The 16,126-nt window shown below is 43.9% G+C and overlaps 1 protein-coding gene across 3 annotated transcripts in view; it reads left to right on the top strand.

Annotated features, from left to right (window-relative positions):
• NF2 (neurofibromin 2) overlaps window positions 1–16,126 on the top strand; it is a 100,008-nt gene that overhangs the window by 5,051 nt on the left and 78,831 nt on the right. The window lies entirely within an intron of this gene.

Here is a 16,126-nt window from a genome sequence, read left to right on the forward strand (position 1 = left end):
TTTTTTTTTTTTTTCTTTTTGAGACGGTGTCTCGCTCTGTTGCCAAGGCTGGAGTGCAGTGGTGCAGTCTCGGCTTACTGCAACCTCTGCCTCCCTGGTTCAAGCAATTCTCCTGCCTCAGCCACTGCACAGTGGCTTTGGGAGCACTTTGCGGGGCTGAGGCGAGTGGATCACCTGAGGTCAGGAGTTCAAGACCAGCCTGGCCGACATGCTGAAACCTTGTCTCTGCAAAAATACAAAAATTAGTGGGGCATGATGGTGGGTGTGTGTAATCCCAGCTACTCGGGAGGTTGCAGCAGGAGAATTGCTTGAATCCGGGAGGCAGAGGTTGCAGTGAGCAGAGATTGTACCACTGCACTCTAGCCTGGGCGACAGAGTGAGACTCTATCTCAAAAAAAAAAAGAAAAAAAAAGAAAATAGATTGATAGAGATTACGCATGCTGAAGATTAGAAAAAAAGAATGAAGAAAAATGAGCAGAGCCTCAGAAATGTGGGTTATCACTAAGCATGCCAACATATGCATAATGGGAATACCAGAAAGGATAGAAAAGGAAGCAGAAAAAACCTTTGGAAAAAAAAAGGCTGAAACTTCCCAAATTTTTTGAAAAACATTAACCTATACATTTAGAAAGCTTAATGAACTCCAAGTAAGATAAATACAGAGATCCACAAAAAGACGTATCATACTAAAAATGCTGACAGACGAGAAGAAAATCTTGAAAACCAAAAGAAAAAAAGGATTCATCACTTTCAAGGGAGCCCCAATAAGATTAACAGCAGATTTCTCAGTAGAAACCATAAGGGCCATAGGCAATGGGATAACATCTTCAAAATACTCAAAGAAAAATCCCATCAACTAAGAATCCTGTATTTAGCAAAGCTGGATATAGATGAACTGGACATTTCAAAATGAAGATGATGGCCAGGCGCAGTGGCTCATACCTGTAATCCCACCACATTGGGAGGTTGAGGTGGGTGGGTCACTTGAGGTCAGGAGTTCAAGACCAGCCCGAACAACATGATGAAACCCTGTCTCGGCCGGGCGTGGTGGCTCAAGCCTGTAATCCCAGCACTTTGGGAGGCCGAGATGGGCGGATCACGAGGTCAGGATATCGAGACCATCCTGGCTAACACGGTGAAACCCCGTCTTTACTAAAACAAAAAACTAGCCGGGCGTGGTGGCAGGCGCCTGTAGTCCCAGCTACTTGGGAGGCTGAGGCAGGAGAATGGCATGAACCCTGGAGGCGGAGCTTGCAGTGAGCTGAGATCCGGCCACAGTACTCCAGCCCCGGCAGAGCGAGACTCCGCCTCAAAAAAAAAAAAAAAAAAAAAAGAAACCCTGTCTCTACTAAAAATAGAAAGATTAGCTGGGCGTGGTGGTGCACACCTGTAATCCCAGCTAGTTGGGAGGCTGAGGCAGGAGAATTTCATGAACCCAGGAGGTAGAAGTTGCAGTGAGTCAAGATTGCACCATTGCACTCTAGCCTGGGCAATAGAGTGAGACTCCATCTCATAAAGAAAAAAATAAATAAAAGTTGAAATTTCTCAGATAAACAAAAGCCAAAAGCTGAGAGGATTTATTGCTTGAAGACCTGCCCTAGAGGAAATACTGAAGTAAATTCTTCAGGCTGAAAGCAAGAGACACCAGACAGTAATTTAAATCCATACAAATAAAGAACACTGGTAAAGGTAATTATGTAATTATGAAAGACAGTATAAATGCATATTTTTCTCCTCTTAACTGATTAAGAAACAATCATATAAAACAGTATGTATATAATGTTTTGTTGGGCTTACAAAAAATGTATGTGTAATACGTTTGCCAATAACAGCACAAAGGAGCTGGGTGGGAGCAAAGCTCTATGGGCTAAGGAAATGGCTACAGATCTTAAAATAACAACTATAACAACATTTTGACCATGCTAGGATTACACCTGTAATCCCAGCACTTTGGGAGGCCGAGGCGAGCGAATCACCTGAAGTCAGGAGATCAAGAACAGCCTGACCAACATGGAGAAACCCCGTCTCTACTAAAAATAGCAAGATTAGCTAGGCGTGATGACACATGCCTGTAATCCCAGCTACTCAGGAGGCTGAGGCAGGAGAATCGCTTGAACCGGGGAGGTAGAGGTTGCAGTGGGCCAAGATTGTACCATTGCACTGCAGCCTGGGCAACGAGTGAAACCCCCATCTCAAAAAACAAAACAGAACAAAAATCTTTTATTGGGTATGTAAGTTTAATAGATGGATATGTAATAGATATATGTATAACAATAAGGCCATGAAAAAGGGGGAAAAGGAATGGAGTTATATAGGAATAACTCCTATGTAAATATGACTATATATCACTGGAATTAAACTAGTATAAACCTGAAGCTGATTCTTTCTTTTTTTTGTGAGACGGAGTCTTGCTCTATTGCCCAGGCTGGAGTCCAATGCCATGATCTTGGTTCACTGCAACCTCCGCCTTCTGGGTTCAAGTGATTTTCCTGCCTCAGCCTTCTGAATAGCTGGGATTACAGGCATGCGCCACCACACCGGCTAATTTTTGTATTTTTTTAGTAGAGACAGGGTTTCACTATGTTGGCTAGGCTGATCTTGAACTCCTAAACTCAGGTGATCCGCCCGCCTTGGACTCCCAAAGTGCTGGGATTACAGGCGTGAGCCACCATGCACGGCCAATCTGAAGCTGATTCTGGTATGTTGAGATTACATAGTAAATCCCAGAGCAACCACTAAAAAAACAAAAGCCTGAAAAACTAGTAAAATAATTGTTAAATAAATTTAAATGTTTCATTAGAAAATATGCACTTAAATTAATAGGAAGTAGTAAAGGAGGAATAGAGTAATAAAAAGAATGTGAAATACGTCAGGTGCAGTGGCTCGCGCCTCTAATCCCAGCACTTTGGGAGGCTGAGGTGGGCAGGTCACCTGAGGTCAGGAGTTTGAGACTAGCCTGGCCAACATGGTGAAACCCTGTCTCTACTAAAAATACAAAAATTAGCCATGCATGGTGGCACATGCCTATAATCCCAGCTACTTGGGAGTCTGAGGCAGGGAAATCACTTGACCCCAGGAGGCAGAGGTTGCAGTGAGCCGAGATCATGCCACTGCACTCCAACCTGGGTGACAGAGCGAGACTCTATCCCCCCTACCTGAAAAAAAAAAAAAAAAAAAAAAAAAAAAAGGTGAAACACCTACAAAAAAAAAGTAAAATGGCAGTTGAATGCCAAGTAATTAGATAACTTCAATGAAATGGACAAAATCCTAGAAAGACACAAACTACCAAGATTGACCCAAGAAGAGACACCATCTGAATAGACCTATAACAAGTAAAGATATTAAATTAGTAATTAAGGGGATTTGTGGGGTAACTTGCTCTTGGGAATCAGTGTATGGCATTGGGCTGCAAGATTGGCCCGTCCATCCTCAACGCTACCTGGCCAATTTAGGGGCCCAATACCTCTGGATGCTAGACTCTCGGGTCGATTATCTCCACCTGGATGTAATGGACGAACTTGCACGTGATGGTGTCCAAGCCAGAACAGTGGGTAAAGCCAGTGACTATAAGAGAAGCCAATCAGTACATCTTTCAGCTTGAGGCTACTGAGAACCCAGGGACTTTGATTAAAGACAATCGGGAGAATGGGATGAAGGTTGGCCTTGCCATCACACCAGGAACCTCAGTTCAGTATTTGGCACTGTGGACTAATCAATAGTTGATTAGTCAAGCAGTTATGCATTTCAGTGATTATGATTGATTGTACAGAGTATTCTAAGAAGTTAGAAATTGGTGTGTATGACTACATTTTCAGTGAAGCACTTTAATTATTAGTGAGTGAGATACTGTTTTTATTGAGAGCCTTGATTTTTATAAAGAGTAAAAATATAGCTGCATTAAGGTTACAAACAGAAAAGTGTCTTACTGTCTAAGGAGGGCATATTAGCCACACTACAAAAACAATTTTTTTCTGTATTTCTGAAAAGAATTTTGTTGTTTCTCAGCTGTTTTCCAAAAGCAAAGGAAGTTTTCATGTTTTTTTCTATTTTATGTTATGTGTGATTTGTTTATATGCTTAGCAATATGAGTCGAATGGAATTTAAAGATATAAGTTTGGGTACGATAGTGTACCATTAAAAAATAAATAGAGAGAGAGACCTGGGCACAGTGGCTGTTGCCTATAATCTCAGCACTTTGGGAGGTCAAGGCAGGAGGATCCTTTGAGGCCAGGAACTTGAGACCAACCTAGGCAACATAGTGAGACCCCAACTCTAAGATATACATAATATATATGAAATCAGCTAGGCATGGTGGTGTGAGCCTGGAGTCCCAGCTACTCAGGAGGATAAGTTGTGAGGATCACTTGATCCCAGGAGGTTGAGGAGGTAGTGAGCTATGATTGTGCCACAGTACTTCAGCCAGAATGATAGAGTGAGACCCTGTCTCTTAAAAAAAAGAAAAGAGGCTGGGCGCAGTGGCTCATGCCTGTAATCCCAGCACTTTGGGAAGCCGAGGCGGGCAGATCACGAGGTCAGGAATTCAAGACCGGCTTGTCCAATATGGTGAAACTCTGTCTCTACTAAAAATACAAAAATTAGCCAAGCATAGTGGTGTGAGCCTGTAGTCCCAGCTACTCAGGCAGCTGAGGCAGGAGAATCACTTGAACCCAGGAGTTGGAGGTTGTGGTGAGCTGAGATTGCACCACTGCACTCCAGCCTGGGCGACAGAGCGAGACTCTATCTCAAAAAAAAAAAAAAAAAAAGCAAAGCAAAGCAAAGCCCAGGCTCTACTTACTAGAGGTCCTGATAGCTTCAACACTGAATTCTACCAAACATTTCAAGAAAAATTACTACAGTTCTTCACATTCTTCACAAATTCTTCAAAAATGAAAAAGAGGAGAAAATACTTATAAATGATTTTTTTTTTTTTTTTTTTTTTGAGACGGAGTCTTGCTCTGTCGCCCGGGCTGGAGTGCAGTGGCTGGATCTCAGCTCACTGCAAGCTCTGCCTCCCGGGTTTACGCCATTCTCCTGCCTCAGCCTCCGGAGTAGCTGGGACTACAGGCGCCCGCCACCTTGCCCGGCTAGTTTTTTGTATATTTAGTAGAGACGGGGTTTCACCATGTTAGCCAGGATGGTCTCGATCTCCTGACCTCGTGATCCGCCCGTCTCGGCCTCCCAAAGTGCTGGGATTACAGGCTTGAGCCACTGCGCCCGGCCATAAATGAATTTTATGAGACTGGTATTACCCTGTTGCCAAAATCAGACAAAGACATTGCCAGAAAATAAAACTATAGACAAATATATCTTACAAATGTGGAAGCAAAAATCCTCAACAAAAATACTAGCAAACTGAATCCAGTAACATATAAAAAGAATTATATACCATAAACAACCAGGATTTATTCTAGGAGTGCAAAGTTGGTTTAACATCCAAAAATGAATTAATGTAAATAATGTAATGCATAATATCAATAGAATAAAAAACAAAAATCACATTGTCATCTCAGTAGACACAGAAAAAGCATTTGACAAAATTCAGCATGTTTTTCATGATAAAAACACTAAATAAACTAAGAAGAGAAGAGGAGTTCCTCAACATGATAAACAGTAGTTATGAAAAACCCACAGCTAACTTCATAATAGTGAAAGACTGAGGCCAGGCACAGTGGCTCACGCCTGTAATCCTAGCACTTTGGGAGGCCAAGTTGGGCAGATCACTTGAGGTCAGGGGTTCAAGAACAGCCTGGCCAACATGGTGAAACCCTGTCTCTACTAAAAATACAAAAAAAAAAAAAAAAAAATTAGCCAGGTGTGGTGGTGCATACCTGTAATCATAGCTACTCTGGAGGCTTACGTGGGAGGATTGCTTGAACCTGGGAGGCAGAGGTTGCAGTGAGCTGAGATAGCACCACTGCACACTCCAGGCTGGGCAACGGAGCGAGACTCCGTCTCAAAACAAGCAAACAAACAAACAAACAGACAAAATAGTGAAATACTGTATGCTTATCCTTAAGATTAGGAATAAGAGATCTACTTTCATCACTTCTATTCAGCATTGTGCTGGAGGTTCTAGCCAGGGCAATTAGGCAAGAAAATGCAATAAAAGACATCTATATTGGAAGGGAACAAGTAAGATCATTTCTGTTTGCAGATGACGTGATCTTGCATATAGACCCTGAGGAATCCACTAAAAAAGTATTGGAGCTAATTATTAGTTTAGTAACGTTGTAGGATACGAGATCATTATACAAAACTTAGTTGTAAATGTATCCACTTGGAATGAACAACCTGAAAAGGAAATTAAGAAAATTCCATTTGTTATAACCTAAAAAATAAAAATACTTATAACAAGAGAAGTATCTTTTTTTTCCATCCTCTGACAGTTGTGTAAAAGAAAGTGTAAAACTTATACTCTAAAAGCTGTAAAACATTTTTGGTATTGTTTTTTTAAATTAATTTTATTTTTTTTTTGAAACAGTCTCACTCAGTCATCCAGGCTGGAGTGTAGTGGTGTGATCTCAGCTCACTGCAACCTCTGCCTCCCAGGTTAAAGTGATTCTCCTGCCTCAGCCTCCCAAGTAGCTGGGACTACAGGTGTGTGCCACCACACCCAGCTAATTTTTTGTATTTTTTTTTAGTAGAGACAGGGTTTCACCGTGTTAGCCAGGATGATCTTGATCTCCTAACTCTGTGATCCGCCCGCTTCGGCCTCCCAAAGTTCTGGGATTACAGGCGTCAGCCACCGTGCCTGCCTTAATCAATCAATTAATTAATTAATTATTTTTTTTGAGATGGGGTGTTGCTCTGTTGCCCAGGCTGGGGCATAGTGGTATGATCTTAGCTCACTGCAGCCTCTGAGTCCTAGGTTCAAGAGATTCTCCTGCCTCAGCCTCCTGAGTAGCTGGGACTACAGGTGTGCACCACCAAGCCTGGCTAATTTTTGTATTTTTAGTATGGACAGGGTTTCACCATGTTGGCCAGGCTGGTCTCCAACTCCTGACCTCAGGTGATCCACCCACCTCAGCCTCCCAAAGTGCTGGGATTACAGGCATGAGCCAATGCGCCCAGCCTGGCCTTTTAAATGATTTAATTGATTTTTTTTTTCTCGGGCTTGCACTGAAGTGAGAGCAAGTGCAATGGTGCAATCATAGCTCAGTGCAGCCTAGACCTTCCGGGCTCAAGTGATCCTACTACATCAGCCTCCCAAGCAGCTTGGACCATAGGCATGCATGATCATCCCTAGCTATTTTTTTTTTTTTTTTTTAATTTCTTGTAGAGACAGTCTCCCTGTGTTACCCACACTGGTCTTGAACCTGACCTCAAGCAATCCTTCCATGTTGGCCCTTCAAAGTGCTGGGATTACAAGTGTGAGCCACCATGCCTGGCCTATAAAACATTTTTAAAAGAAGGAAGATATAAATAAGTAGAAAATAGCTCTTGTTCATGGATCATAAGACGTAACATTGTCAAGTTGGCAGTACTTTGGAGATTGATCTACATGTTCAACATAATCCCTGTCAGAATCCCAGTTCATTTCATTGTAGAAATTGACAAGTCGCCAAGTGTGGTGGCTCATGCATGTAATCCCAGCACTTTGGGAGGCCGAGGCAGGCGGATCACTTGAGACCAGCCTGGCCAACATGGAAAAACCCCATGTCTACTAAAAGTACAAAATTAGCCAGGTGTGGTGGTGCATGCCTGTAATCCCAACTACTTGAGAGGCTGAGGCAGGAGAATCACTTGAACCTGGGAGGTGGAACTTGTGGTGAGCTGAGATTACACGCCATTGCGCTCCAGCTTGGGCAACAAGAGCAAAATTCCGTCTCAAAAAAAAAAAAAGAAAAGAAAAGAAAAGAAAGAAATTGACAAGTCAATTCAGAAATTCATATGGAATCGTAAGGGACCCACTATAGCTAAATCTTGAAAAAGAACAAGCAGAAAGACTCACACTTTGTGATTTCAAGACATACTATAAAACAACTATAATCAAGACAATGTCACCAGGCACAGTGGCTCATACCTATAATCCCAACAGTTTGGGAGGCCAAGATGGGCAGATCACTTGAGGTCAGGAGTTCGAGACCAGCCTGGGCAACATGGCGAAATCTTGTCTCTACCGAAAATACAAAAATTAGCTGAGCATGGGGGTGCACCCTTGTAGTCCAAGCTACTTGGGAGGACTGAGGCACAAGAATCCCTTGAACCCAGGAGGTGGAGATTGCAGAGAGTCGTGATCGTGCTACTGCACTCCAGCCTGGGGGACAGAGCGAGACTCCATTTCCAAAAAAAGACAGTGTGGTACTGGTGTAAGCATAAATGTATAGATCAGCGGGATAGAATTGAGAGTCCAGAAATAAACCCAGTAGAATAGAGTTGAGAGTTCATGGTCACCTGATTCTTGGTGAGGGTGCCAAGACCATTCAGCGAGGGAGAATTGTCTTGTCTTGTCTTGTCTTGCTACATGCCACAGACTGTGAGAAGGAATAGTCCTTTCTTTTCTTTCTCTCTTTCTTTTTTTGAGATGGAGTCTCACTCTGTCATCTAGGCTGGAGTGCAGTGTTGCAATCTTGGCTCACTGCAACCTCCACCTCGTTCAAGTGATTTTCCTGCCTCAGCCTTCTGAATACCTGGACTACAGGCACCTGCCACAACGCCCGACTAATTTTTGTATTTTTAGTACAGACAGGGTTTCACTATGTTGGCCAGGCTAGTCTCGAACTCCTGACCTCATGATCCGCCTGCATCAGCCTCCCAAAGTGCTGGGATTACAGGTGTGAGCCACTGCACCCGGCTGGAATAGTCCTTTCAACAAATGGATCTGAGACAACTGGATAGCCACATGCAAAAAAAAATTGAAATTAAACCCTTGCCTCACATCATACACAAAAATTAACTCATGGCTGGGCATGGTGGCTCACACCTGTAATCCCAGCATTTTGGGAGGCCGAGGTGGGCGGATCATGAGGTCAGGAGTTCAAGACGAACCTGGTCAACATGGTGAAACCCCATCTCTACTAAAAATAAATTAGGCCGGGCGCGGTGACTCACGCCTGTAATCCCAGCACTTTGGAAGGCCAAAGCGGGTGGATCACGAGGTCAGGAGATCGAGACCATCCTGGCTAACACAGTGAAACCCCACCTCTACTAAAAATACAAAAACAAAAAGCCGGGCATGGTGGCGGGCACCTGTACTCCCAGCTACTTTGGAGGCTGAGGCGGGAGAATGACATGAATCCAGGATGTGGAGCTTGCAGTGAGCTGAGATCGCACCACTGCACTCCGGTCTGGGTAACAGAGCGAGACTCCATCTCAGAAAAATAAAATAAAATAAAATAAATAATAATTAGCTGGGCGTGGTGGCAGGCACTTGTAATCACAGCTACTTGGGAGGCTGAGGCAGGAGAATCACTTGAACCCAGGAGGTTGTAGTGAGCTGAGATCATGCCATTGCACTCTAGCCTGGGTGACAGGGCAAGTCTCTGTCCCCCCCCCAAAAAAAAACTTAATATGGATCAAAGGGCCAGGTGAGGTGGCTCACCCCAGTAATCTGAGCACTTTAGGATGCTGAGGTGGATGGATTACTTGAGGCCAGGAGTTTGAGACCAGTCTGGCCAACATGGTGAAACCCTGTCTATATTAAAAATACAAAAATTAGGCTGGGTGTGGTGGCTCATGCCTATAATCCTAGCACTTTGGGAGGCTGAGGCAGGTGGATTGCTTGAGGCCAGGGGTTCAAGACTATCTTGGCCAATATAGCAAAACCCCATCTCTACTAAAAATACAAAAATTAGCCAGCCGTGGTGGCATGCACTTGTAGTCCCGGCTACTCTGGAGGCTGAGACATAACAATCACTTGAACTCGGGAGGTGGAGGTTGCAGTGAGCTGAGATCGTGCTACTGCACTCCAGCCTGGGGTGGAGAAAAAAAAAACGAATATGGAGAAATTTGAACCCTTTTACACTGCTGGTAAGAACGTAAAATGGTGCAGCCAGTTTGAAAAGCAAACTAGTTAGCCAGGCATGGTGGGTCATACCTGTAATCCCTGCACTTTGGGAGACCAAGGTGGGAGGATCACTTGAAGCCAGAATTTCGAGAGCAGCCTGGGCAACAAAGTGAGACCCTTTCTTTACAGAAAATTTAAAAATTAGCCAGGCATGGTGGCTCGCACCTGTAGTCTCAGTTACTTGGGAGGTTGAGGTGGAAGGATTGCTTGAGCCCGGGAGAGGCTGTAGTGAGGCAAGACTGCACCACTGCACTGCCAGCCTGGTAATCAAAGCGAGGCCCTGTCTCAAAAAAAGAAAGAAAGAAAATTAGCTGGGTATGGTAGCGTTCTTCTATAGTCACAGCTACTTGAGAGGCCAAGGTGGTAGCATTCCTTGAGCCCACAATTTTGAGGTTGCAGTTAGCTGTGATTGTGGTGCTATATTCCAGGCTGGGTGACAGAGTGAGATCCAGTCTCAAAAAAGATGAAAAGAAAAACATTGTGGCAGTTCCTCAAACAATTAAACAGAGTTACCATATGATCCAGCAATTCAACTTACAGATGTCTTCTCAAGAGAAATGAAAACATAGGTCTATAAGAAAAACGTATATGTGAATGTTTATAGGAGTATTATTCATAATAGCCAGGAGATAGAAACAGTTCAAATATACATCAGCTGATGCATGGATGAGCAAAATGTGGTCTATCCATACTATGGAATTATTTGGCAATAAAATAGAATGAAGTACCAGCATGTGCTGCAACATGGATGGACCTCGAAAACACTATGCTAAGTGAAAGAAACCAGCCACAAAAGGACACATATGATTCCATTCATATGCAAGTCTAGAATAGGCATATCTACAGAGACAAGGTAAATCAGTAGTTGCTCAGGGCTGGCAAAAGTGGATGGGGTAGAGGGTGTGATAGCTGAAATATACAAGGTTTTATTTATGAAGTGATGAAAATATTCTAAAACTGGTGATGATTGTACACACTGTGAATATACTAAAAACTACTGAATTGTGCACTTTAAATGGGTGAATTTTAGGGTATATGAATTATATATCGAGCTGTTTAAAAAAAAAACCTTAGGCAAAATGTAAACAATGGGCATGACTGTTGAAAGAAAATTTTATCGACACAGAAATTTGAATTTCACATCATTTTCACAAGAAAATTTGAAAACATTAAAAAATGTAACAGGCTGGGCACGGTGGCTCATGCACGTATTCCCAGCACTTTGGGAGGCTGAACTGGATGGATCACAAGATCAGGAGTTTGAGACCAGCCGGACCAATATGTAAAACCCCGTCTCTACTGGAAATACAAAAATTAGCAGCGCATGGTGGCATGCACCTGTAATCCCAGCTACTTGGGAGACTGAGGCAGGAGAATCACTTGAACCCGGAAGGCAGAGGTTGCAGTGAGCCGAGATAACGCTATTGCACTCCAGCCTGGGCAACAAGAGCGAAATTCCATCTCAAAAAAAAAAAAAGTAAAAATCGTTCTTAGCTCTCAGGCCACACAAAAATAGGTGGTGGGTTGGATTTGTCCTGTGGGCCATAGTTTGCTGACCTCTGAGCTAAGTTGCTATTTGATAGATGTTAGATGTTGTGAGAGGTTAAGAGAGACTAGCCTATAAGGGAGGGGATTTTAGTTTTTTGGGGGGTTTTTTTTGAGACAGAGTCTCGCTCTGTCACCCAGGTTGGAGTGTAATGGTGCGATCTCATCTCACTGCAACCTCCGCCACCCGGGCTCAAGTGATTCTTTTGCCTCAGCCTCCCAAGTAGCTGGGATTACAGGCGCATGCCACCGTGCCCGGCTAATTTTTGTATTTTTAGTAGAGATGGGTTTTCACCACGTTGGCCAGGCTGATCTTGAACTCCTGACTTCAGGTGATCTGCCCGCCTTGGTCTCCCAAAGTGCTGGGATTACAGGTGTGAACCACCATGTCCATCCAGGAAAGGGATTTTGTATGACATTTTTTCAGCCATAATTTTGCCAGGAAAAGCTCTTCTTTTTCCTTCATTAAGTAGATTCCAGACCCAAAGATGTTGGACAGTATTATCAGCTAGAGCAAGGTTTTTCAACCCTGGCACGATTGACATTTTGGCTGGATAATTCTTTGTTGTGGGGAGATGTCTTGTGTGTTCTAGGATGTTTAGCAGGATCTCTGGCCTCTACCTATTAGATGCCAGTAGCATTTCCCCACCCCATCCCAGTTGTGACAACCAAAAATGTCTTCAGACATTGTCAGGTGTCCCTGGGTTAGGAAGGACACCCTCCAATCTCCTCTTTCTCCCTACCCAACCTCCATGACCACATTGAGAACCACTGATCTATAGAAAAGGCTAATAGTAGTGACATTCAGAGAGGCTGGATGGTATGGTGCAAAGCTTGCCAAACTTTAATTTTACATAAATGACCTGGGGAATCTTTGACAAATGTGGGTTCTGATTCAGTAGTTCTGGGATGGAACTGAGAATTCTGTATTAATAACAAACTCAGGTGATGATGCCTGTGCCACCAGCCCAAGGACCACACTTTGAGTAGCAGAGCAGTAGTAGAAAGTGCATGGGCTTTGAAAGAAGACAGACCTGGGCTTGAATTCTAGTTAAGCTACTTCTACCTTGGACAAGATATGTAGCTCTCTGGACCTTATTTTCTCATCGGTAAAATGGGACTAATAATGCTGACCCTGCAGAGTTCTTACAAGGATTCATGGAATGCATAGTCACTGGCAGAAAGGAAGATAAGGAAGGGACCATAATTGGCCTAAAGTAGGAGGCTCTGGTTACCATGGGCACTGCTCTGTTGTGATTTATCAAGCCATTACACCTCTCTGAACCTCAGATTTCCAGTGGAAAAACCTGTTTGTAAACCACGTTCACATATTCTGTTGAAAGTAATCATAGTTTGATTTATGATGATAGGACTCAGATAAGTGATTAGTTTTACTCTCCTGCCTGCTTTTTATGTTGTCCATTAACTGAGCAAGGTGCTGATGCAAGGAGATGGCAGATGCATTTTGAAAAAAAAGGAGAGAGAGAGTACTTGTAGAATTATTGACTTTATTGAGGTCAAATGTAGGTGGCTTTTCAAGAAGGACTCAAGTTCAGAATCGGTGGCAGTTAGCATATGAGTCAAGTTACCGTATGCTAATAAGTTCAGACTTTTTTTCTTTTTACTGCAGAGATAGGGGGAAAAATCTCCTGCACTACTTGCTGCATTGCACAATTGGCTGGATGCTTTGGAAGATTTTTCCACTTGAAAGATTTGTTATTTGTCATTTTGAGAAAGTGGGTGCTGAGTGTAATTTGCCAGGAGGCTAAACGGCTAAGTTATTTCTTATCTAGGCTGGAATTTTACTCTAATAATTCAATCTCTCAGTAAGAAAAACCAAATAGGAAGTTGTGAGAGTTCCTAACACTATCTCATATTGAAAACAAAGCCTCTTTCTCCTGTTTGGCATTCTAAATGTTTTCACATACCTAAGTGGGATTATGATTGGATTAAATACCAACATTACAGATCATTCCAGCATACAAGTAGACATAAGTTGTCCATAATGGAAGGAACTTTCAAAGGGGGAAGACAGAACAATTCTGGCATTTTCAGTAAAATCTTAAATCCTAGACTCCCTAGGACCAGGCAGACCATCCCCTTAAAGGATGTAAACTCTGGAGGGCAGTGTAATTGTACAGGGTAATAGTTCTATACTCTATATTAGTGCACCAAGAAACTTCTTTTTGTGTTTCAGAAGTAAGACTGTTATCTACCTTTTTTTTTTTTTTTTTTTTTTGAGACAGAGTTTCACTCTTGTTACCCAGACTGGAGTGCGATGGCACGATCTTGGCTCACCACAACCTCTGCCTCCTGGGTTCAAGTGATTCTCCAGCCTCAGCCTCCCGAGTAGCTGGGATTACAGGCATGCACCACCACGCCCTGCAAATTTTTGTATTTTTAGTAAAGACGGGGTTTCTCCATGTTGGTCAGGCTGGTCTCGAACTCCCCACCTCAGGTGATCCGCCCACCTTGGCCTCCCGAAGTGCTGAGATTACAGGCATGAGCCACCACGCCTGGCCTGTTACCTACCTTTTTACTGCTGTGCTCTCCCATGGTTTTTTTTTTTTTTTTTTGAGATGGAGTCTCGCTCTGTCACCCAGGCTGGAGTACGGTAACGTGATCTCGGCTCACTTCAACTTCCGTCTCCCAGGTTCAAGGGATTCTCCTGCCTCAGCCTCCAGAGTAGCTGGGATTACAGGCACCCACCATCACGCCAGGCTAATTTTTGTATTTTTAGTAGAGACGGGGTTTTACCATGTTTGTCAGGCTGGTCTTGAACTCCTGACCTTGTGATCTGTCCGACTCGGCCTCCCAAAGTGCTGGGATTACAGGCATGAGCCATCATGCCTGGCCTCTCCCATGGGTTTTAAGCAGTGCCTGTGGATGGCATGGGTGCCACTACTGAAGTCTAGGACATGGACAGGCAGGGGTGAGTGATGAATGCATGAGTGCTGATGAAGGGGTGTGAAGAAGGAAGGACAGATGCTGGCTAGTGCTGCCCTCCACTAGACCCCATTCTGTCTTTGTGTGGGACAAAGGGCCAGGGACTAGCTGTTACTTTGTGCTGGGTGCCATGCTAAATGCTTTAAATACACACTACCTCATTTGATATAACAGGGACTCATTTATTCATCCAAGAGATATTATAAAATAGGCTGGGCAAGGTGGCTCACACCTGTAATCCCAGTGTGAGGCTGAGGCGGCCAGATCACTTGAGGCCAGGAGTTCGAGACCAGTCTGGGCACATGGTGAAACCCTGTCTCTACTAAAAATATGAAAATTAGCTGGGCATGGTGGCTTGTGCCTATAGTCCCAGCTACTCCGGAGGCTGAGGCAGGAGAACTGCTTGAACCTGGGAGACGAGGGTTGTAGTGAGTCGAGATTGTGCCACTGCACTCCAGCCTGGGTGACAAGAGCAAGACTCTGTCTCAAAAAAAAAAAAAAAAACACATAGTAATTAGGCGTGGTTGTGCACACCTATAGTTGTAGCTACTTGGGAGGCTGAGATGGGAGGATCACTTGAGCCCAGGAGTTGGAGGCTAGAGTCAGCTATGTTCATACCACTGCATGAAGCCTGTAGTGAGACTCTGTCTCTTTTATGTATTTGTTTTTAAAAATAGAGACAGGGTCAGCCAGGCGTGGTGGCTCATTCCTGTAATCCCAGCACTTTGGAAGGCTGAGGCGGGTGGATCCCTGAGGTCAGGAGTTCAAGACTAGCCTGGCCAACATGGGAAAAACCCGTCTCTACTAAAAATAGAAAAATTAGCTGGGGGCACTGGCATGTGCCTGTAATCCCAGCTACTTGGGAGGCTGAGGCAGGATAATTGCCTGAGGTGGAGGTTGCCCGAGATCGAGCCACTGTACTCCAGCCTGGATGACAGGGAGAGACTCCGTCTCCAAAAAAAAAAAAAAAAAGAGTCTTCCTACATTGGTTGCCCAGGCTGGTCTCAAACTCCTGGGCTCAAGGGATCCTCCTGCCTCAGCCTCCCAAAGTGCTAGGATTATAGGTGTGAGCCACCACACCCAGCCCTGTGATTTACTGGGTGCCCACGTGGACCAGGAAGGGAACACCTCCTAGCAGTGATCAAGGGCTACTTTGGACCTAGGTTCTGTAATTGGCTTCATCTTTAAGTGGGGAAATGGAGGCTTAGACAGGATACATAGCATGCTTAAAGGCTCAGTGAAGCTACCATCTATACTGAAAGAGGCAGAATAGGGCAGGGACAGGTAGGTAGTGAGAGACTAGGGAGAATAGATGGGCACACCCTTTCACTTAATATCGACCAGTAAAGCCTGCAGTTGCTTATTTGAACCTCACATTGAGGCTCTCATGTAAGTTGAGCAAGTCTTAGCTCAAGCTTCAGTTTCCTTGTTGGGGCTGCTGAGACAGCATAGCCTAGAGATTACAAGCATAGACTTCAGAGTTTGATTCCTGGTTCTGCCTCTAACCAGCTTTGCAACCTTAAAGCTCTGTAACCCCCTCACATGCCTCTGTTCCCTATCTGTAAAATGGTGATTGTAATTAATTCTTCCCTCATGGTGTTACAAGAATTAAATTTGAGTAATTTCTGG

The sequence above is a fragment of the Piliocolobus tephrosceles genome, chromosome 19 (genome assembly GCF_002776525.5).
Source record: "Piliocolobus tephrosceles isolate RC106 chromosome 19, ASM277652v3, whole genome shotgun sequence".
Taxonomy (NCBI): Eukaryota; Metazoa; Chordata; class Mammalia; order Primates; family Cercopithecidae; genus Piliocolobus; species Piliocolobus tephrosceles.